General features: G+C 40.9%; 1 long non-coding RNA gene across 1 annotated transcript; it reads right to left on the bottom strand.

Annotated features, from left to right (window-relative positions):
- Positions 1-2,162: 2,162 nt before the first annotated feature.
- Positions 2,163-3,938, bottom strand: LOC121401406. The gene is made up of 2 exons (XR_005966212.1): positions 3,842-3,938; positions 2,163-3,327 (listed from the first exon to the last, which is right to left on the bottom strand). It is a non-coding gene; the product is annotated as an uncharacterized LOC121401406 (long non-coding RNA).
- Between the last annotated feature and the right edge of the window lie 18,552 nt (positions 3,939-22,490).

A 22,490-nucleotide genomic window follows, 5' to 3' on the forward strand; every position in this document is an offset into this window, starting at 1 on the left:
GTCCTACCTATGTGCCAATCAGCATTAAAGGGTTGGTTCACCTTCAAACAACTAGTTGTTTTCAGATAGATCACCAAAAATAAAGCCTTTTTCCAATTGATACAATAGTTGCTAATATACGGAAGAGCACTGGGGCCAGCAAAAAAAAAAAATTATGGTGAATTATGACTTTTAAAAGTCATAATTATGACTTTAAATCTCATAATTATGACTTTTAAACTCATAATTATTACTTTAAAAAGTCGAAATTATGACTTTTAATCTCATAATTATGACTTTTAAACTCATAATTATGACTTTAAAAAGTCGAAATTATGACTTTTATTCTCATAATTATGACTTTTAAACTCATAATTATGACTTTAAAAAGTCGAAATTATGACTTTTAATCTCATAATTATGACTTTTAAATCTCATAATTATGACTTTAAATCTCATAATTATGATTTTTAAACTCATAATTATGACTTTAAAAAGTCGAAATTATGATTTTTAATCTCATAATTATGATTTTTATTCTCATAATTATGACTTTAAAAAGTCAAAATAATGACTTTTAATCTCATAATTATGACTTTTATTCTCATAATTATGACTTTAAAAAGTCGAAATTATGACTTTTAATCTCATAATTATGACTTTTAAATCTCATTATTATGACTTTTATTCTCATAATTATGACTTTAAAAAGTCGAAATTATGACTTTTGCAGTCCTGCTTGCAGCTGAGCTTTCATCTACACAGGACATTACAGGCAGGGCATTTGGCTGCAAGCAGGACTGCAAAAGTCATAATTATGAGATTTAAAAGTCATAATTTCGACTTTTTAAAGTCATAATTTCGACTTTTTAAAGTCATAATTATGAGATTTAAAAGTCATAATTATGAGATTTAAAGTCATAATTATGAGATTTAAAAGTCATAATTATGAGATTTAAAGTCATAATTATGAGATTTAAAAGTCATAATTATGAGATTTAAAGTCATAATTATGAGATTTAAAAGTCATAATTATGAGATTTAAAGTCATAATTTCGACTTTTTAAAGTCATAATTATGAGTTTAAAGGTCATAATTATGAGATTTAAAAGTCATAATTATGAGATTTAAAGTCATAATTATGAGATTTAAAAGTCATAATTATGAGATTAAAAGTAAAAAATTCGACTTTTTAAAATCATAATTATGAGATTTAAAGTCATAATTATGAGATTTAAAAGTCATAATTATGAGAATAAAAGTCATAATTTCGACTTTTTAAAGTCATAATTATGAGTTTTAAAGTCATAATTATGAGATTCAAAGTCATAATTATGAGTTTAAAAGTCATAATTATGAGATTAAAAGTCATAATTATGAGATTAAAAGTCATAATTTCGACTTTTTAAAGTCATAATTATGAGTTTAAAAGTCATAATTATGAGAATAAAAGTCATAATTTCGACTTTTTAAAGTCATAATTATGAGATTAAAAGTCATAATTTCGACTTTTTAAAGTCATAATTATGAGTTTAAAAGTCATAATTATGAGATTTAAAGTCATAATTATGAGTTTAAAAGTCATAATTATGAGATTTAAAGTCATAATTATGACTTTTAAAAGTCATAATTCACCATAATTTTTTTTTTTTGCTGGCCCCAGTGCTCTTCCGTACTAATACTCCAGAGATTCTTCTGAGAATTGTATCAACTAAATGTTGCAAAATTGTAACAGTTTAGAGTCTGCACCTGAATTACTGAGCTGCCAGACTGAAACACAAGAGACACGAACATTCAACCTTAAACTTAGATTTTGGAAAAACAGTAAAAAATAATTAATTTCTAGGGAACAATCTGAAAACAACTGAATTAAAAAAAAGTGTTTAAATGGTAGATATGGCACTGATTAGTATTCACTAACCTAGGTGGCAAGGACTTGGGCTGGTATTACAAATTTACTACCAAATTACAATGATGGTAGGTTTTGGCACTACCAACTTTTGTGTTGCCTACCCCCATCCACCCAGTTATGCTCCCTTCCATCCTGGTCACAGCATCAATCACCCACAATCCTCTACCCTGGTAGCGTCAGCCACGAAGCAGAGTGAAAATCTTGTTTTAGTCAGAACTTTACCAGGCCCCAGGTAGCTTTAATTAATTTTTTAATCACAAATTCTATTTTGTTAGTGATAAAAAGAGCAGTTTTAATATGAAGAATCAGCATAATTTAGGCCACACTCTGATCTGTCTTGACCACACCCAGTTGTACCCAGGCATGTCTCAGACCAGCCCAAAACCCCACCCACTTTATGGTAACTCCATACATTTTGAGATAAGCTATTCTTGCCTTAATAAAGACATGTAGTTATGTAATAGGAAGTAACAGTATTATAAGTTTCATAACTAGAATTTATGGGAAACCAGAACAAAATCTTATATAGCATCCAAAATGTTTGCAAGATGATCAGCCAGGGCCCCTTTTCTACTTTCTACACTAATGGGTCACAAAGCAGCGATAAGCGTCCCCCTCTTGTAAAACACAGTCTCATAAAAATCAAACCCATCCCTGACAATGAGAAATTTCAACCTTTTAACCCTGTTTAATCTTTCCAAACCACACCCACAATCTACACAAAGCCCCACCCACTTTAAATCAAGCGCCACTTTTTTTTACATCCCCCTGTGCCAAGGGTAATAAGATGGCTGTCAAGCACTCCCTTTGATTATTACTGCTTGTCAACTGGGTAGCAGATCCCATGAGCGAAGAGAGGCCATATGAGGACCTGTCAGGGGTCAAAACATTTTTTGCAAGGGACATATAGAGTTTAAGTTACACCCACATGAATTGACAGGGTAAGAACACCCAAGTGCCCCCAAACAGCTCTGCACCAGGGGTGTAACTACAGAGGAAGCAGGCTCTATGGCTGCAGGGGGGCCCAGAAGGAATATGGGCCCCCATGAGGCCCTAATTAATGAGCAATTTCAACATATATTGGTAAAAAAGGGCAACCTCTGCATATGATGGGGCCCTAAAATTAATTTGTGGTGGGGCCCAGTAACATCTAGTTATGCTACTGCTCTGTTCATCCCTGTTATAAAGTGCATCTCCACAGAATTACTTTAAAAGGAGAACTGTCCATTTGTACTGTCGGCGTGTCTGTTGGTCTGTGCCTTGCTCACCCGGAGCATTCCAAGGCTGCGGCATCATTTCCCAGTAGCCCACAGTTCTGGGTGAGAGAAATTGATATCTCCAGGTCCAACTTCCGATCATTGCCTAACGCCTTCCAGTTCTGGCTCCCTTCTTCACGCTCAGTCCAGGTTTACGCTCGGATCTCATTCTTGCCATAGCTAAAATGCAAGAACTTGCTTATAAAATTCACATTTTCCGGATTCTTTCCGCAACCCCGCAAGCAGTAAAATATACAAAGACGGGACAAGGAGTAAACAGTTTTTTCTTTCTGCACTAATCTGGCTTTATTTTTGTCTTTCTTTTTGGTCAGGAATTTACAGTTGGGCTTTGAGCTGCAGTTAAAAATAAAAAAAGGAAAAATTGTGAGAGCACTCCATGGCTAAATAAAAATGTACTAAAATACATTGGAAGTGCTACTGATCTGGCCAAATTAACTACAGACATAGAAAAAAAGAAGAAAAATTGATCAATGCACATTCCCTGGTCCCGTCATATCAGTAATCTATGCAGATGCATGTATTTACAAAGACGGGGTTTTTTAGTTACAAAATTATGATCATAAGATTGATAAGCCACCATACCACGTCAAGGTAAAACCCATATGGCGGTCCCTAACTATTTACCTCTGGTCATAATTTCAAATGCTAAAGCCTCCCGGCATAAGAGCATTACCTGAAAAATAAGGTCTCCCGACCTGGGCATTGGTTTTCATCATAGGGCTTAGTCCTCCCCCGCCATTAGCTTTCAAAGGGGAGAGATAACCTAGACCCCAGCATTGGTTCCATGAGATTAACCCTCCCCCGCTTGCGGCTTTTAAGAGAGAGAAACTGCCCAGACCAACACCCATTTCCAAAGGCATTGTTCCACCATTTAAAGAGACAGGTATGGGGGTGCTACAACCACATGGAAGCCTGGCCTGCAGCATAGCTGCTGAACTTCCAAACAGAATAAATCTGCTACAATACAAAATACAAAAAGGAAAAATTGTGAGAGCACTCCATGGCTAAATAAAAATGTACTAAAATACATTGGAAGTGCTACTGATCTGGCCAAATTAACTACAGACATAGAAAAAAAGAAGAAAAATTGATCAATGCACATTCCCTGGTCCCCTGTCATATCAGTAATCTATGCAGATGCATGTATTTACAAAGACAGGGGGTTTTTTAGTTACAAAATTATGATCATAAGATTGATAAGCCACCATACCACGTCAAGGTAAAACCCATATGGCGGTCCCTAACTATTTACCTCTGGTCATAATTTCAAATGCTAAAGCCTCCCGGCATAAGAGCATTACCTGAAAAATAAGGTCTCCCGACCTGGGAGGGCTTAGTCCTCCCCCGCCATTAGCTTTCAAAGGGGAGAGATAACCTAGACCCCAGCATTGGTTCCATGAGATTAACCCTCCCCCGCTTAGGGACCGCCATATGGGTAGAGTGATATGTGCAGTTGCACAATAGTGTGTATATGTGTAAGTGAAATGTGAAGGTGTGTATGGTAGTGATAAGGGAAAGTGTATGTGTATTTGGGAGTATGTATGTAAGTAAGCATAGAATGAAAGAGTGTAAAGGAGAACTAAACGAAAGACACTTCTCTATGTACACACACACTTATTGTGTCTTTCATTTATTTCTCTTCTACACCCTTTCATTCTATACTTACCTTCATACATACTCCCAAATACACATACACTTTCCCTTACCACTACCATACACACCTTCACATTTCACTTACACATGTATACACACTATTGTGCAACTGCACATATCACTCTACTTTGTTTTTAATTACAACACCTGACTTCTACTTCTCTAAAATGGGCGTTGGTTAAGGCAGTCTCTCCCTCTTAAAAGCCGCTTAGCAGTTGGCGGGGAAGATTTAGCACAGAGTTTGAAACCAAAGCACTGGAGATGTTTACATAAAGAATTGTTACTACACAGAGAGGTAATGTTCCTTTTTTACTATGACTAAAGATAAATAAGTTAGGGACCACCATGTGGGGTTTTACCTTGACGTGGTATGGTGGCTTATCAATATTATGATCATAACTTTGTAACAAAAAAACCCTGTTTCAAAATTACATGCACTTGCATATTTACTTGAATCATTTAGACAGGGCTTTAAACTTTTTGAAATTGGCCTTAGGTGTGCATCCACAATCTCCCCTAAGATGTACACAGACACACCGTCACCCACAGAAAACAAACCTTACCCACTTCCCAATAAGCCTGTCATCTTTTGAGGTCTACAGTTTGGGACTGCCTGACTTAAATAATAACAGTATGTAAATCAGTGGCTCCCAAACTCGGGAGCTGGCCTCCTGGGGAAGAGGGGAGTGGCTTGGAGAAGTGGCAGATGGGGATCAAGTTGCATGTCAGCTAGGGTGAAATTTGGGGAGAACGCCTACTTGCTCTGCTTGATAAACCTGAAAGCCCAGAAAGAAAATCAATTAGGGTGAGATTTGTGGTGAAAACTAGATATTCTTCAAACTGTGGATATTTTCCTGTATCTGTAACATGGTATTAGCTTTGGGTGGCCCTGAACAAATGATGGACCTCCAAGGAGAACTGAAACTGAAAAAGTTTGACAGCCATCCTGACCAAAGGGTGGACCTAAAAGCCAACTTAAACTGATAAAGCTTGACAACCACTGAACTAAATTCTGGTGTAGGTGGTTATGTAATAGAAAGAGGATTATGAAAGTAGTTTCATAATAGACCACCTAGAACCCTTCTAGAGAACCTTATAAATCCATGGCCTGCTCTTAAGAACTGACCTACAGTAGGGAGATTCCCTGGTACCATGTGAATGCAAGTCCAGCCCTGCATCTAAGTGGGGGTTGCAATACTGCATTACATGCTTTTTTGGAAGCTTTATACATTAGGTACTGTAGGTCCTAAATTTCTCTGGGCATGGTCTCCCTGCAGGATGGACTTGTTTTTCAGAATGGAGATACGAGTAAGTGAAAAGTATTTTCCTACACCACGCAATTTTCTCTGTTTGGTAACCAGACATGAGACAGGCCCACATCAGAATACTTGTCCCAGGAGTAAAATTTTCAGGAAAATCTTTGAGGAAGCAGTATCTGGCAGAGTGTCCAGGAGCCAGCCAGCAGCTGTCTGTGTCTGATCCAGGGCGAGGGCAGACAGCCGGCCTTTGTCAGGACATGCCGCACGCACATTCACTTTGCATTTTGGACTTACTCTTAGGAGTTATTAAAATTAAGCTGAATTTCTCATTATTTTTGGTTGGTTAAATGTGTGAGGTGGGAAGTATGTCCTGGAAATAAATCCCTCGAGTTTTGTCCTAACACTTTGCCCATATGGTGCCTGGTGGGTAAAACTTGAAGAGGTTAAGAGTCACAAAGAGAATTGCTGATTTTCCTTGCATGGGTCAGACATAAAAAGGCAGAGAAAGGCACTAAAAATTAATTATGCACTTTATGAAGAGGTACAGTCACGTGTTAGAAAGAATGTGAAAAGATAATATATAACATATTCATTGTGTAGACAGAGAGTGCCCATGAGACTTAATAAAAAGACTGTGACTATGGCATAGCAGGTATAATAGGCAGAGCCGGGCCAACCCGGCCAGGCGCCCTAGGCAACCTGGCCGAGCACGGCGCCGGCTTAGTGTGCGCCGGCGCGCATGCGCGAAAATACGCACCGGCGTGCATGCGCGAAACTACATGCCGGCACCATGCACGAAACTACGCGCAAGCGCATTTAAAACAGAAATTACTGACGCTAGTCAGGGAGACACAGGACCGGACACGGGGTAGGCGACAGAGCAGGTACGTGCCTGGCGCCCCCTCAGCTTTGCGCCCTAGGCACGTGCCTACTCTGCCTACCCCTAGTTCCCGGCCCTGATAATAGGGAATGATGGTGCCTATAGTAACAGTGGGATAATAGTCTCTGTGAAGGGAGTGTGGCTGTGGGATAGCAGGTATAGTAGGGAGAGATGGTGCCTATAGTAACAGTGGGATAATAGTCCCTGGAAAGGGACTGTTTCTGTGGGATAGCAGGTATAGTATGGACAGATGGTGCCTATAGTAACAGTGGGATAATAGTCTCTGGGAAGGGACTGTGGCTGTGGGATAGCAGGTATAGTAGGGACAGATGGTGCCTATAGTTACAGTGGTATAATAGTCTCTGGGAAGGGACTGTGACTGTGGGATAGCAGGTATAGTAGGGAGATATGGTGCCTATAATAACAGTGGGATAGTAGTCTCTGGGAAGGAAATGTGGCTGTGGGATAGCAGGTATAGTAGGGAGAGATGGTGCCTATAGTAACCGTGGGATAATAAACTTTGGGAAGGACTGTGGCTGTGAGATAGCAGGCATAGTAGGGAGAGATGGTGGCTATAGTAACAGTGGTGTAATAGTCTCTGGGAAGGGAGTGTGCCTGGCAAGGAACTGTGGTATAGCAGGTATAGTAGGGATAGATGATGCCTATAGTAGCAGTGGGATAATAGTCCCTGGAAAGGGACTGTGGCTGTGGGATAGCAGCAGGCCCGGATTTGTGACAAGGCCACATAGGCGAGGGCCTAGGGTGGCGCAATTTCAGGGGCGGCCCAGCCGCATCAGTAACTAGCACTGGAGACTCACGTCAGTCTCCAGTGCTGTTCCCAAGTGTTAAGATGTGCGCATACGCACACACACACTGAGGGGGGAGAGGACGGCACCTGGAAGGGGAAGGAAATCGCTGGACAGGGGGAAGCGGAAGTGGAGGCGACAGTGCTGGATAGGGGGAAGTGAAGGGGACGGCACAGTGCTGTTCCCAAGTGTTAAACTATGCGCACGCACAGAAAGCGGAAGGCCCTGGAAGGCAAGGGGACATCGCTGGACAGGGGGAAACCGGAAGTGGAGGTAACAGTGCTGGACAGGGGAAGCGAAGGGGACTGCACCTGCTGGGGAGCGAGGGCGATGAGTAGAGCCGGCCTAGGCGCTGCAAGTTTGTAAATCAGGGCCTGGATAGCAGGTATAGTATGGACAGATGGTGCCTATAGTAACAGTGGGATAATAGTCTCTGGGAAGAGACTGTGGCTGTGGGATAACAGGTATAGTAGGGACAGATGGTGCCTATAGTTACAGTGGGGTAATAGTCTCTGGGAAGGGACTGTGGCTTTGGGATAGCAGATATAGTAGGGACAGATTGTGCCTATAGTTACAGTGGGATAATAGTCTCTGGGAAGGGACTGTGCCTGTGGAATAGCAGGTATAGTAGGAAGAGATGGTGCCTATAATAACCCTGGGATAATAGTCTCTGGGAAGGGACTGTGACTGTGGGGTAGCAGGTATTGTAGGGAAAGATGGTGCCTATAGTAACAGTGGGTATAACAGTCTATGGGAAGGGAGTGTGGCTGTGGAATAGCAGGTATAGTAGGGAGAGATGGTGCCTATAGTAGCAGTGGGGATAATAGTCTCTGGGAAGGGAGTGTGGCTGTGGGATAGCAGGTATAGTAGGGGAGATGGTGCCTAGAGTAGAAGTGGGATAATAGTCTCTGGGAAAGGAATGTGACTGTGGGATAGCAGGTATAGTAAGGAGAGATGGTGCCTATAGTAGCAGTTGGATAATAGTCTCTGGGAAGGGAATGTGGCTGTAGGATAGCAGATATAGTAGGGAGAGATGGTGCCTATAGTAACAGTGAGATAATAGTCTCTGGGAAGGAAGCATGACTATGGGATAGCAAGTAAAGTAGGGAGAGATGGTGCCTATAGTAACAGAGGAATAATAGTCTCTGTGAAGGGAGTGTGGCTGTGGGATAACAGGTATAGTAGAGATATATATAGTAGAGATGGTACCTATAGTAGTCGTAGGAAAATACTCACTGGGAAGGGCAAGGCTGAGGCATGCAGCAATACAAGAGCTATGCATAGTATAACAGAGCAGCCAGAAGGGACAATGCAGGGTCCAGGTTTGGGCTGAACATTAGGCAGTCCTGCATTCGTTATTATTCATAAGGAATGGACTGGCAACCTTATGTGCGTTTGTGATGGCTGCCAGGAACATACAGTTCTTACCAGAATTCTGTCCACAGAAGTTAGTTGCCTATCAGTGTCCCCTCTCCCTAAAGAAATTTCATGAGAAACATTGCACCTGTTAGTAACTCACACACACAGACTAACCATGTCACACTCACTCACACACACACAGCACTGCCTAATACTTCACACATTCAGAACATTGTTTTCAGTTGGAAAAGGGGCGTGACTATGTTTCCCCAAGGGTTCACTTAAGATTTTATATTATAAAATGCTAAACTTTTTGTAGCATTCGGCCAAATTCTTAAGGTTTCGATTCAGATCAGTGCAACCCTTAAAGTAGTGGTTCATCTTTAAGTTAACTTTTAGTATGTAGTAGAAGGCTAATTCTAAGCAACTTTTCAATTGGTTATTTTTTTATTTTTTATAATTTTACAAATGCTTTGTATAGAGATGCACCAAATCCGCTATTGGGGATTCGCCCGAATCCCTCAATCCTTCGAGAAAGATTCGACTGAATGCCGAAACAAATCTGGATCCTAATTTCCATATGTAAATTTGGATTTGGTTCGGCCAGGCACAAGGGTTCGGATTTTTGCCGAAAAATATTGGATCCTGGCCGAATCCTAGACTGAATCCTGGATTCGGTGCATCCCTAGCTTTGTAAGTTTAAAAATGTATTATTGATACTTTTTATTACTTATCCTCTACTCCTATTCCTATTCCAGTCTCTTATTCAAAAGGGTAATTTGGACTCTAGCAACCAGAGCTGCTGAATAAAAAGCTAAATAACTCAAAAACCACAAATAATAAAAAAATAAAAACCGTTTGCAAATTGTCTCGTAATATCACTCTCTACATGATACTAAATGTTAATTCAAAGGAGAAAATCCCTTTAAGACTTTTGCACAGCTAAATGTAATATTTTTTATTAGTTTACAGATCATACCATTTTTTTTTATTATCTAAAATTTGAATACTCAAATTAGGGTTTTGACGTAGTTCAGTATTTGACCCAATGTTTCCTGAAGGATTCAGTATTCTTCTGAATCCATATCACTCCAACTTGCAGTGTAGCAGCAAAGAGTGACAAGTTTATCAGAGCACAAATCACATGGTTAGGGGCACCTGGGAGATGGACATCATGTCTAGCTCCATACCAAATTTCAAAATTAAATATTAAAAAATCTATTTGCTCTTTTAAAAAATGGATTCAATGCAGAATTCTGCTGGAGCAGCATTTTTTCTTTTTATAAAATATAAATATTTGCCTTCTTTTTCTGACTCTATCCAGCTTTCAAATGGGGTTCACTGACCCCCATCTAAGATCAAATCCTCTGTAAGGCTACACATTTATAGTTTTATATATTTATATATTCCAGTCTCTTATTCAGATCAGTGCATGATTGCATGGATAATTTGGACCCTAACAACCAGATTGCTTAAACTGCAGAAATTGGAGAGCTGCTGAAGAAAAAGCTAAAACCACAAATAATAAAAAAGGAAAACCAATTGCAAATTGCCTCAGAATATCGCTCTCTACATCATTCTAAAAGTTAATTTAAAAGTGAACAACCCCTTTAAAGGAGGCATACATTGTATACAGCAGTGATGATCCACAGCGCCGGATTTCACTTTTGGGCACCCCTAGGCCGCGCGGTCCGACCTGGCGGCCGCGCGGTCCTAGCGCCCGCCTTCCCAGCGCCCCGGCGAAAAAACGCCGGCGCAGCTGGTGCAGTTGAACGGCGGCTGGGCGGCATGCCGCCCCTATTTCTTTGCCGCCCTAGGCCCGGGCCTATGCGGCCTTGCCGCAAATCCGGGCCTGATGATCCAACCAAATCTCAATGGAAATATAGTCCAGCAACAATGGAGCACCTTCTTGTAGAGTCCTGCATGGAACCAATTTGTTAAACCCGAACCGACCCACAACCCCCAATCTGCAACCTGCACCAGGACCCGCAACCCACATACTTACCCGATTGGACCTGTTACCCGACCTGACCTGCAAGTACCTTATCCGCAACTTGATCCGCGACCCGATGACCATCAAGAAACAGGAAGTGCTTTCATTGTAAACCGGAAGTGATATCATTAGAAGTAGGCGTGATCAGAAAAAAAGGAGTAGAACTGGAAGTGCTGTCATTGTCTACCAGATGTGACATCAATAGAAGTAGGAGTGATCAGAAAAAAAGGAGTAAAACTCGCTACTGAGAAGACCCACGGCCTGACCTGCGAACCGTAAACCCGGAGAACCGTCAACGTGCATCTATACCCGCTCCCGAAGCTTCTACCTGCAAACCTCACAGTACCGCAGGTTTTTGTGGGCCCAACCCACTGCAGGACTCTACCTTCTTGCATCTATAAATGAGTTTGAGGTGTCTACTTTGCAAAGCTAGGGGTTACAAATTGAGAGTTGTATTTCTCCTTTAATGCTATATACATTCCCCATTACACATAAATCCTCTATCATAATATTTGCATCAACGCCAATGACTCTCAACGCTCTTTGACCAAACTGTCTCTTTGACTAATATCCTGGGTGAGTCTCGGCTCACATGTTCCCTTATCTCAGCGTCTGCCCAACAGGTGTTTCGGAATTTGGAGAATTCCAATGAAAAAGATAACAGGGGAATTTAGAAATTCAAAAATTTCATGTATTCGTTTACACAGGAAACTTCCGAAATCCATTACCCGGGGCATTTACCGCATGTGTGTCTTGTAAAAGCCAAAGCAGATTAAGCTATTATTTATCCTGATGGTTCCTGCAAAACATATCAATCTTTGTGCATTGCTTTATAAGTCTACGGAGTCCAACTGGGGGCATATGGCTAAGCACCAGGGTTTGTTTCAAGTTTTCTTTTAAGAATTTGGGAGAAGAATGTAACCAAGATTAAGGATGCCACAAATCCTTATGTTAAGTGTTCTGCCGTTTACCGTTCCACCACAACACTCTTGGAACTTGGTGGAACTTTATGGACCAATATATTTTTAGCTTTTTTTTTTTGTTTTGTTTTGTAACCTCAATTTCTCCGAATACGGAATCCGACCAAACTGGCTAAATGCGTGCATCTGAAAGGGATGCTGTTGTGGGGCTTATCCTTCTGGATTTGGATGACTGGACAATATATTTTTCAGCTTTTTTTTTTTTGTTTTGTTTTTTTCTCAGAATACGGAATCCAGCCAAACTGGCTAAATGCGTGCATCTGAAAGAGATGCTGTTGTGTGGCTTATCCTTCTGGATTTGGATGAGTGGACAATTTAAATCCATGCAATGATTCCTATTTCATGATGGGCCAGACCCCAGTTCCCTGTAGGATAGATATGACTACCCTTCTATAAATCTCAGGCACCAAATACTATTTTTCCTTAAGAATGTCTCTAGCTCCCCCCTCATCGAAAAACCTCAACTGAAATTCTACAAATATCCAGGAACGCTGATGTTATAAATAAATGTAGGACATAACAATAGTCAAGTAAGAAAAGCCACACAAGTATAGTGTGTATCAAAGGCTTTGACATCAGTGATCTGGTTGGCTGATGGCTATAGCCTATTTGCTGTCCCATACCTCCCAACATTTTGGAAATAAAAAGAGGGACAAAAAAGTTTGCGCATATAATTTTACAAAATTTGGCAATTTATGAAAGTTTGAACAATTTCTGTTATTTTTTCAGTTATCACAGTTTTGCTAATGAAGGTGAATTACCCTTTAAACTGCAAGTCTAACTTTTTCCAAGGGACCTGTTATCTTATATTGTTACATATTTGCTTATCTCGAAATTGTTACAAAAATATCTTATCTCCTGCTGTGGCTGTTCTGGGCTCTCTGCCAAAAGCCAATTAAGTTAGAAACATTGTTTCTTTTTCTGGCTGTTCATTGCAGAGAAAAACGTGACTTTCCAGTACAAACGAGGGACTACGGGTTAAGCTGTCAAAAGAGGGACTGTCCCTACAAATGGGACAGTTGGGAGGTACGCTGTCCACACATGTGCTGTACCAATAACAGGTTAAAGGATTGATTCACCTTTAATATAACTTCTAGAATGTTATAGAGTGGTTAATTACAAGCAGTTTTTTAATTGGTCTTTTTTATAGTTTTTGAATTAATTGACTTCTTCTGACTCTTTTCAGCTTTTAAATGGGGGTCACTGACCCCAATAAAAAAACATGCTCTGTAAGGCTACAAATGTATTGTTATTGCTACTTTTTATTACTCATCTTTCTATTCAGGCCTCTCGTATTCATATTCCAGTCTCTTATTTAAATCAATTAAATCAATGCAAGATTGCTAGGGTAAGTAGGCTTGGACCCTAGCAATCAGATGGCTGAAATTACAAATTGGAGTGCTGCTGAATAAAAAGCTAAATAACTCAAAAAACACAAATAATAAAAAATGAAAAACAACTACAAACTGTCTCACAATATCGCTCTCTACATTATAAAAAAAAAAAGTTAATTTAAAGGTGAGCTACCACTTTAAGGATGTAATTTAATCCTGATGAACTAACCTAACTTGATCTAACTTAAGTTTTATGTATACGCTAGTCAACGTGGAGTGTGTGTGTGTTGCAATCAGTTATGTCATGTTATATATGACATAAACTTCACTGAATAAAATAGTGCAGGAGCGCCCATACTATACTAATGCAAGGTCTACTTTTAGTGCTGTTGTCCCATTATGATCTACATCCATAAAAGCATTGTTAGCATTCTGTTCCGTGGATTATTACTTAAATACAGTATTGATTTGTGAGAAAATGTATATTGCTATTTTTAGCATACAACTATTTCTTATGTAACTTTAACATAATAAATATCTGAATGAAAAGCATGAAACAGGAGGATGATTTAGACAAGCTGTTTGTTGACATTGTCTTGAGATCTACTAACCACCAGCTAAAGGTCTACCTGGTAGATCCCGATCTACCTTTTGGGCACCCCTGATATAGGGCATTGCATCCCAAACTTTTTTGTTTAAACTCTTCTTTAAGATTTGGTCAGGACTCCCTTAGCTTATAACAAGGTTACAATTATATGAAAACATTGCTGTGCCATATATTATAATACATAAGTGACACTCAGAGTTCCCTATATAACTCAGCCTGCAGCCTTGTGCCTTTATATGGTCAAGGAACCTCTCAGTGACTTCTAATATCCTTATCATTTACAGTAGGGGGTTCATTATCCCTTATAATACATGAGTAATGCTCAGAGTTCCCTGTATAACTCAGCCTGTAGCCTTGTGCCTTTATATGGTCACAGAACCCCTCAGTGACATCTAACATCCTTATCATTTACAGTAGGGGGTACATTATCCCTTATAATAAATGAGAGTTCTGTGTATATCTCTCTGTGTGTAATGTATTTAACCCTGTTTCCTCAGCATGGGCACAATGAGTGGATATAGTGAGTTTATATAACCCTGTGTTTGTGTGGCTGCCCTGTGCAGTAAGGATATATAACTTGGGACCCCCAGCAGACACAGTGTTACTATAACCCTCTATCCCTCCCCTGTGCTCTGTGTGGGTGTGATGCTGAATCCTGAGCACACATAACCCCAGAGCTCTAGCTTTCTGTATACATTTGTGATGTGCTACTCCGGCTGTCACTGCCGAGCTGTTTGTTCTGGATGCTTGGCCCTGGCAGAGGCTCCTATTAGTGATGAGGGATAAACTGTGTCCAACACACACCTGGGGAGGAGAAAAGACAACAAGAGACAGCTGCCAGGAGCCAGGAATAGAATCTATAAATAGGGGGGAGCCCCCCCTACACCTTGTATACACAGCCCTATTTATTGTATGTACTGTAGTGAGGTCACCCCGGGAGGGGACGTTATAAATCAGACAGAACGGGATTTCCTGAAAGTCCTGCTCTGATTTTCTTGCCCCCCACCCCTGACACACACACACAAAAAAGCTCTCGGTGCCACATTACCCTCAGCCAGCGGCCTCCCACAGCTGTATGGCTTTATAGGCTGTAAAAGGGTTGGGGAACGGGGGGGGGGGTTAATAGAGCAAAGTTCTTTTTATGGGTCTCCTGGCCTGCGGGTGTCATTAAGCAATATTAATCAAATCACTTTATGTTCATTGCAATCATAGGGACGTCTGACCACAGCAATACACAAATTAGTCAGAGGGGGGGGGGGCAAGGGAAACAAATGATCAGTTATAAAGATCCTAAAAATTTAAATGTGGCCTGAACTCTGTATAATGTGTTATTAAGTTGTTTTAGGGGAGGAGAACATTTTATTGCAATTTTGAAATTGTTACGGTCACTTTTGCATTTGTACAGGTATGGGATCTGTTATCTGGAAACCTGTTATCCAGAAAGCTCAGAATTACGGAATGGCCATCTCACATTTTATCCAAACAATCCAACAATTTTCTAAAAATGATTTCCTTCTTCTCTGTAATAATAAAACAGTAGTTTGTACTTAATCCCAAACTAAGATATAATGAATCCTTACTGAATGCAAAGCCAGCCTATTTGGTTTATTTAATGTTTACATGATTTTCTATTAGACTTAAGGTATGAAGATCCAAATTACGGTAAGACCCATTATCCGGAAAACCCCAGGTTCTGAGCATTCTGGATAACAGGTCCCATACCTGTACAGTGAAGTATAATGAGATAGTGAAGTCTCTGACAAAGCAGCCGTCCTGTCTTGCTTTATAACAGGGAGTCATACCTCTGTGTTCTAGGGTCTATCCAGAAACCCATTGCTTATACCTCACAGGATTTTGAGCTATCGATAAATTATATAATGAATAAAGTACCCCCCTATTGTAAAATATAAGGACATTGCACAAGGCCGAAGGCCAAGTGTTTTTATACAGGTCATGAAACTCCGAGGTAATTTATAATATCCTGTTGCCACAAGGGGTTCTTTATTTATTATAATACACAAGTTTCAGTGAGTCATGTGATAGAATTGACATCACTAAGCTCTGATTATAACCAATGAAATCACTAAGCACCTTTTTATAAGTATATAATTTACAGGATATTCATGGCTCTTGTGTATTATATCACCTATAACGGAAAACTCAACCCAAGTAGTGCCAACCCACAGTGTTTCTAATAACTAAGGTACAAGAGGGGGGTTGTGGGTGCACTCCTAAGGCCATATAAAAAATATTTAAATACAATAATCCCCTGTCTAAAAAGAGAAAAACAGGGTTTTTGGATTTGGGGGAAATTACAGTGCATTTCAATGGCAGGTTGTTGAGATTCTGGTGCAAATTAGTGGCATCACGTGACTTGGCTGCTGCAATGAGTTAAATCAGGGTGATGAGTTAACATGTCTGGCTTAGTTATTAGAAACAAGAGGGGGGTTGTGGGTGCACTCCTAAGGCCATATAAAAATATATATAAATACAATAATCCCCTGTCTAAAAAAAGAAAAACAGGGTTTTTTGTTACAAAGTTATGATCATAAAATTGGTAAGCCGCCATACCACGTCAAGGTAAACCCCATACGGCGGTCCCTAACCTGTTTACCTGTGATCAAAATTAAAAACCTTGGTTTCAATCTGGACTAGATCCTCCCCTGCCACCTGCATATGCGGCTTTTGAAGGGGAGACTGCCTAGACCAACGCCCATTTAAAAAAAAAAAAAAAAATGTGATTGTGAAGAGACTATAATGAAGGAAAAGTAAAGTTGTATATATAAGTGCACACTTGTGTGTGTATGTGTGTGAGTATAAGTATAAGTACAGGTGTGAGTATAGATTTAGAGGGAGATGAAATAACCAAAGCCCATTTTTTTAAATGGGCGTTGGTCTGGGCAGTCTCCCCTACAAAAAGCCGCATATGCAGGTGGTGGGGGAGGATCTAGTCCAGATTGAAACCAAGGTTTTAAATTTTGATCACAGGTAAACAGGTTAGGGACCGCCGTATGGGGTTTACCTTGACGTGGTATGGCGGCTTACCAATTTTATGATCATAACTTTGTAACAAAAAACCCTGTTTTTCTTTTTTTAGACAGGGGATTATTGTATTTATATATATTTTTATATGGCCTTAGGAGTGCACCCACAACCCCCCTCTTGTTTCTAATAACTAAGCCAGACATGTTAACTCATCACCCTGATTTAACTCATTGCAGCAGCCAAGTCACGTGATGCCACTAATTTGCACCAGAATCTCAACAACCTGCCATTGAAATGCACTGTAATTTCCCCCAAATCCTCCAAATCGGTTGGAGCACAGGGGTATGGCCTGGGCAGAACAGGGTTTGGCTGGGAAGGAGTGGGCATGGCCAAGATGCACCAGAATCTGAAGGGATCTGGGTTGGAGTTTCCACTAACCTCCTTCTCTAAAGCCATTCAGAATGGAAAGATAATTTCAGAGTGATTGGGTTTATCATGAAAGTCATGTTTTTCTTCTCATTAAAGCTTGTTTGATCCAGAAATGGGAATTGCTGAGGTCAGGCCCCAAAAACATCAATATATCTGCAGTGCCATGCCAGAACCCTATATTCTTGCAAAAGCAGTTTTTTTCCAAGTCATCAGTACCCCAAAAAAAGCTTAACCCGGGGGTTCTCAAACTGGGAGGTTGCCCCACCCGTTGGAACGTTGGAGCAGTAGCAGGGGGCTCTACTTGAATGCCAGTTAGGGTAGGATTGTGTGAAAATACCAATGTGCTCTCCTAGATACACCTGAAGCACAGCTTGATCAGTTATGGTGTAATTTGGGGGGTGAACACTTATTGGCTCTCCCAGATTCCTTGGAACTATGGTTGAATGGTTCATAAAGCAATGTTTTCCTCTATTTGTAACCTAGTTATGAGGTAATAGGGGTCTTGTCCAAATTTTGTCTGCTTGAACTGAAGCCTAACAATCACTGGCCTAACCCAACAGTCTAAGGAATGATTTAGGCAGCTGCTTGCTCCTATTGGGAAGAACAGGCAACAAAACTGCTGGTGCCAGGGGTGGGCCCAGAAGACCGGCACCCAAGTCAACAATGCCTAGGGTGCTGTGACAAGAGGAGAGAACAGGAGCAGGAGAATCCAGCCTAAGGTTAAGCAGAAGACTCTGGTACCTGTCCAGCCCCCTCCATCGTTGTGTCCTAGGCAAGTGTCGCTTCTGCCCATCCTTAGTTCTGGCCCTGGCTGGTTGTACTTATTGACTCCAGCCTGTGATTTTGGGGAGGCTATAGCCCCCAAAATATAGTAATTTTTGTTTTTTTCTGAAAGCCATCTCAAACATATCAGGTCTTGGATAGGCCATCTCATAAATTCCTAAATTCTGCCATTCTCTCTTTAATTTCTGATTGGAAAGCACACACACGTATATTTATTTCTAAGAAATGTTGTTTCTTACAAGAACAGGCTCTATTTTTACCCAATTTCCATTGAATTTCTCCTCCGCTCTCTTAGCACCTTTTAATTTGGTTTTAAAAGTTAAAAATTTTTCCCTGACTTACGATTTATCCCAGAAGAAGGCTGAAACTTTATAAATAAACGCCAGCCGTTTCCGTGACTCCTGCTAGGTCACATTACGTTGACGGAGAATTTTTCTTTAGGAGCCCGGCAGTAAATTGATAATTTCTTCTGCTGCAGGTCAGTTGGTCAAGAAGGAGTTATTGGGTTGCCTCCTAGTTCCACTAAAGTAAGGCCCCTTGTGTTTCATATGAATGTTGTATCAGCATATTTTGGGGTCTTGAAATGTGAGGTAGAAAACAGCGTCAAGAGCTATTCTGTTTCAAGAGAGAAATGGTGGAAAAATAAATGAGAAACTGGAGAGCGTAACCAGAGTTGCAAGAGGGTGGCCACATTAGAGAGGAGCGCACATCAGCGGAGAAGGAGCTCCCACTGCACCACTGACAGTTCTCTGCACTCTTCAAAACCTGCTAGGGCGGCACAACAAAGGGGCACTTGTTGGGAAGCTCAGTGGATGGGGCAGAAGTTGCCGTTGTTGTGGAGTGTGGAGCTCTCAATCTAAGCTTCAGTTGGTGGCTTCTTGGGCCTAGATGGAGAACAGTGATGATTTAGGTAGGCTTAACCCCAAAAAGAAATCAGTTACTTTATTCATAATGATAAGCTCTCCGAGCTTCTTTTGACAGATTTTTCAAAAATGTCAGCCTTTTCCGCATTGGGTTGACCCCTGTTTCTAGTCGTGCAGTATGAGACTGATTGTCATTAGCTTTGCACTAGAGGTGACACCAATGTCTTGCATCATGATCACATTACCATGTGTCACCACCAAGCCATGTTACAGTGACGAAGGGGCAGGAAGCTTTGCCTTGGCACTTACTGCCATATTTTACCTCCAATGGTGGCATGTCCTTGTGGTCAATAGAAATCAAAAGTGTAGTTAAAAATCTAGAATATGGGGGTAATTCATACAATCAAAATAATTTGTACTCGGCACGCCCCAGGAATGTAAAGGACCCTGTAGGGTCTTAATTAATGAGCAATATCTATATATTTTGATAGAATAAGTCAACTTACCAATGTTTTGGGTGCAGTCACTATTTTTGGGCCTGTGAGTGGCTGTTTGGTCAATGTTGCACTTATAATGGCCTATTTTAAATCTCAGTCCAGACTTATATTCACCCCAGTAGAGACAGGGTTTGCAGGATTTGTGAGAGGTGTATGGGGCGTGAATTTAGTTGCAAGGAAAGCCTCTTTGGTGACATGACCAAGAAGGGGCCATGGCTGAACATTCTGGAGGTCAGAGGGGATCCAAGGCTTCATAGTCCCTTTTTACCATTCAACCGAGATCCTGTTCTGTTAGTGTGTGCAAGGATGTGTATGTGAATGCTCTGTTTGTGGATTGTCTTGGCAGGCCATTGCCTTCTTACATCCTGTATCCTTTGCCCATGACCTGCTCCAAAATCTCTTTTAAAAATCTGCATCCCTGTGGCTCGCAGAGGCTGGCACATATCCACGTCCAATGCACAGACACAAGTGGTGCCTGATTGTTCGGCTCCAGTTTTACCTGAAGCTGCTTTTTTGATCTGTAATTGAAAAAAGAATCTTGTTAGTGCCAAAGCACAGGCATCACGCAGTACATACATCAGCAGAACTTTGGCTCAATGGCCGGCATTTTCTGGCTCATTAGTGGGCATTTTCTGCATGAGTATCTGCCATTGTTTAAACACAGGGATACTTTCTGAATCTGAAGTACACCCTATGGCCTGTTAATATGGCCAGAGCTGTCTTAGGGCCATGACACACTGTAAGATTAAAATCTGCAATACTGTGGGTGACAAATATCCAGAAATTAACTTGCCATGGTGTAACATTGGGATCACAATAAATAAGACATATGGGACTGGATAGGGAATGTGACTGTTAGATAGCAGGTATTGTAAGGAGAGATGGTGCCTATAGTAGCAGTGTGGATAATAGTCTCTGGGAAGGGAGTGTGGCTATTGGATAGCAGGTATAGTAAGGAGAGATGGTGCCTATAGTAACAGTGAGATAATAGTCTCTCGGAAGGGAGTGTGACTGTAGGATGGCAGGCAGTGTCGGACTGGAATGCCAGGGGCCCACCAAAAAACCTTAGGCTGAGGGCCCACTTTCCAAACTATTATACCTCCTCTCCTCACTCAACCTCTTTATTCTCCTAGTTTATTTTCTCTACATACTATACTCTATTCTTCCATTAGTAAGTTCCCATAAAGAAATAGGGAATGACCATTGAATAGGCCAAATGGTCAGAAGCAAGAGGCCCACCGGGAGTTTTCCTGGTATCCCTGAGGGCCAGTCCGACACTGATAGCAGGTATCGCAGGGAGAACTGGTGTCTATAGTAACAGTGGGATAATAGTCTCTGGGAAGCGAGTGTGACTGTGGGATAGCAGGTATTGTAAGGAGAGATGGTGCGTATAGTAACAGTGTGGATAATAGTCTCTAGGAAGGGAGTGTGACTGTGGGATAGCAGGTATAGTAGGGAGAGATGGTGTCTATAGTAACAGTGGGATAATAGTCTCTGGGAAGGGACTGTGGCTGCAGGATAGCAGGAATAGTAGGGAGAGATGGTGCCTATAGTAACAGTAGGATAATAGTCTCTGGGAAGGTAATGTGGCTGTGGGATAGCAGGTACAGTAGGGAGAGATGGTGCCGATAGTAACAGTGGGATAATAGTCTCTGGGAAGGGATTGCAGCTGTGGGATAGCAGGTATAGTAGGGAGAGATTGTGTCTATAGTAACAGTGGGATAATAGTCTCTCGGGAGGGAGTGTGACTGTGGAATAGCAGGTATAGTGGGATAGTAGGGGAGTTGGTGCATCACTCAGACCCTGCTTATCCAGTATATTATATAGCTGGATGATCATTACTGGGACTTTATTGTGGAAAATGGAAATTTGTCAAGCACCTATTAATCACATAATAATCATAATTGACGCTCAAGTTCAGATAAGCACAATGAGGCACAAGTAAATAAATTGTGTTCTGCTGAGCTTATGAAAGAAGTACAACCCCAAGAAGGCAGGCAGGGAAGATAGCTTGATGTATGCTTTTACACAGGGCTGAGGTGATAAAGAAGGGCTATGCATTAATGCAAACACAATTGACAAATGTTCAGCTGATGCATTAGATGCCCTTAATTAGAATGATTCTTTTAGGCTGGCAAATATTTGCATGATTACTCTTTCTGGGACTGGAATTATGTCACAATGGAAAAAAAACAAATCTGAGATATCTATGGCTAGAGTTTATTGGCACCAGTCCCTATGTCATCTTACAAATATATAGTTATATATCTGAGCCTTTATATCATCAGAATGAACTCTTTGCCAAGGGAATTCTAACAGTAAATTTTCTAGGACAAGGCATTGTTTGGTTCTGCAGGTTAGGCATTTATGTACTCTACTAGGATAAGTATGCTTGTAATTAGTGGCATTTGCATGTACTAGGGTAGGCATGAAGGTGGCATGCATATCATGCAAATACCAGGGTAGGTGTGCTTGTACCAAGCTTGGTATGCAGGTAACAAGGTAGGCCAGCTGAACCAAAGTAGAAATGTACATATCAGTTAAGCATTAGCATACCTGGTAGGCATTTTACTGAGGCTTTGCCCGCGGCTTTGTTGGATGGTGCATTAAAGGTGATTTTTAAACCAAATGCCTGGCATATCTAACCTGTGGTTTAAAAAATCATTGTAGCTACAGGCCTGCTAACCACAGTTAGTAAACTGTCACCTATGTCAGCAGGAGATTAAGAGTCAAGAGCAGCAATGGGGTCAGGTGAGGGGGCAAAGAGCCATCATCAAAAGTTACATGTACTCTTATAACAATAAGGTCCTGTTTAGCAGCCAGAAAGCCATTAGCCCACCAGCCTTCCAACTATCTGAAGGTGCAAACATATAGGCAGGGGGCAGCATGGGTGC

The sequence above is a fragment of the Xenopus laevis genome, chromosome 3L (genome assembly GCF_017654675.1).
Source record: "Xenopus laevis strain J_2021 chromosome 3L, Xenopus_laevis_v10.1, whole genome shotgun sequence".
NCBI lineage: Eukaryota > Metazoa > Chordata > Amphibia > Anura > Pipidae > Xenopus > Xenopus laevis.